The sequence below is a fragment of the Dipteris shenzhenensis genome, chromosome 10, assembly GCF_047967505.1.
Source record: "Dipteris shenzhenensis isolate YYH24624 ecotype China chromosome 10, Dip_SZ_1.0, whole genome shotgun sequence".
Classification (NCBI taxonomy): Eukaryota; Viridiplantae; Streptophyta; class Polypodiopsida; order Gleicheniales; family Dipteridaceae; genus Dipteris; species Dipteris shenzhenensis.
This window is the reverse complement of record NC_141605.1, coordinates 40226549-40228874: the sequence shown is the minus strand read 5'-3', so window position 1 is coordinate 40228874 and position 2326 is coordinate 40226549.

Genomic DNA, 2326 nt, shown 5'->3' with positions numbered 1-2326 from the left:
TTTATTTTCCTAAACTGTACTCCTCATGTGATTAATCATGTGGCCAAGAGTATCTGGTAGCATTTGGCGTCCTTGTAGAATCACATCTCTCCCATGAAGAGGGGTTCTCTGGAAGTCCAGATGCACTGTTGGATCCCAAGAAGCCGTCATGGATGCGGGAGGAACTTCAGTTGGAGATCCTCGAGGTAGGGAAGCAGACATCGTCCGAGGACATGGCCATAACTTATCCCAGTTATCCTCTCAGTATGGGGCCTTTTATTTGTCCTTGATCACAAGTGGAAGGATGAATGCATTGACCTGGGAGGAATTGGTTCCGATGGTGCTTGACCAGGAGGAGGGATTTGTAGATTGTATCTATGAGAGTCAGCCCAAGGCTTTGATGCCTGAGTAGAAAGGTAGAAAGCAGTTGACAGCTGAGGAACAAGAAGCACTCAAGACGTCCCGTACGTGTAATCGATGTGGCCAGAAAGGCCATTGTTGGCAGGCAGTGTCCCCAAAGAAATCGTGAGGGGACCAGTAAGAACCAGTTAGATAGAGGTACCATAAAACTAGACGGAAGCTTATAAAACTCAGATGGAATCTCACACGCTCTTTGAAACCCATCTCGCTCTTCTGAGAGACAGCCATAATTGCGAACGTAACTTCCTTAGTAATAACCAGCAAGTACACTTCTTTTCCACTGTCCCTCTCTCCCTCTCTCTACAAAGACAATAGGGCCCAGGACAACATGTCGGGCTGGACCCCCCCGAAGGTATTTTATTACTTGAAGAGAATCTGTTACAAAAGTTCAGCGTAGAGCTGTCTGGTACTCTCTCTCCTTCAAAACGTGAAAAATCCCCTTTATTACAAGAGCTTCAAGCTCATTTCAAATTGGCAACATGCCACTTGTCTAAAATCTAGACTAAGTCCTATTACATGCCACTAAGGGCCATTCTGGAGTCTTCAAAGCACTTGGTCACACGAACCGCCTCCTAGATGCTTGTCAGGCTCCCGTTACGCTTAGGAAAAATAATTCTTCCTAGTACCTGCAACAATTAATTAAAGCGCACCACCATGGGACCCATTAATTGTTAGCGCTTTGCATGCAAATAACACACTGTGGACTAATTCTAGTCACGGTGGGCGTCCCCACTGAACACATGTGCACATCTAAACAAATATAAAAAATATATATATTTATTTATTTATTCTCTGGTTGACCGGAGTCAACACTCTTGATTATAATTAAGGAGCTTTGACCAAGGGTCGAGGCGCCTTAATTATAGCCAAGTCTCTCCAACCGAAGTTGGCACATCTTGGTTAACCGGGTTTAACCCTCTTGGCGCATGCCAAGTCTTGTTGACCGAAGTCAACACTCTCTGACCATAGTTAGCTCTGTGGTTCTCTGGTTAACCGCAGTTAACCCTCTTGGTAATAAACCAAGTCTCCTTGACCGAAGTCAGGTTTACTTGACTAGAGTCAAGTATCTTTGATCGTAGTCAATCCTTTGACCATTAAAATAACTCTTTGACCATAATTAACACATATAACCTCTAACTTGGACTTCAATGCAAAGGTCCAAGTGTACCTGGTAAAGTCATCAATGAATGTCACAAAATAATAGAAGCCTCCAACTGAAGCAGCCCGCATGGGACCACACACATCACAGTGAATCAGGAACAGCTTGCGTGATGCCCCAACTCTACCATCTTTAGGTATGGCATAGTGGTGCATCTTGCCAAGCAAGCAAGCTTCACATAAATGCTTATGAGGCATCTACATCTGTGGCATATCCTCAACCATTGTAGGCAACCTTACCAAGGCATTAAAGTTGAGATGCCCAAACCTCTCATGCCACAAATAAGTGTTAGGCAAAACATCTACATCAACTACATGAGCATCATGAGCTGAACTGTCACTGCATCTATCATATGCCTCCAGGCTGTACAAGCCCCCCTGAAGAGTACCAGTCAATACAATAGCATCGGCATGACTCAAGTCATAGACTGCACACCTATGCCCATCAAACACATATCCTATTCAAGAGAAAACAAACTATGAGAATATAGACCAATAAAAATGCACATGATCAAAATAAATCCAAAATCATAAACACTTTGAAGATCCTATGAATTACCTCCTGCACCTCCAAGACTTGAGCAAGTTTCACTTGAAAGTTAATTCATGAAATAGCCTTTAAAGTAAGTTTTGATTGTACAAGATTGTAGATGATAGGCTTTTGTTTCTTTCCAATACTAAAAGCATAAATAATATTGACATTTACCTTTCTTCTCTTAAATTTGTTTACCCTTAAGGCCTTTTCCAAGCGTATTATTTTTTGATTTTT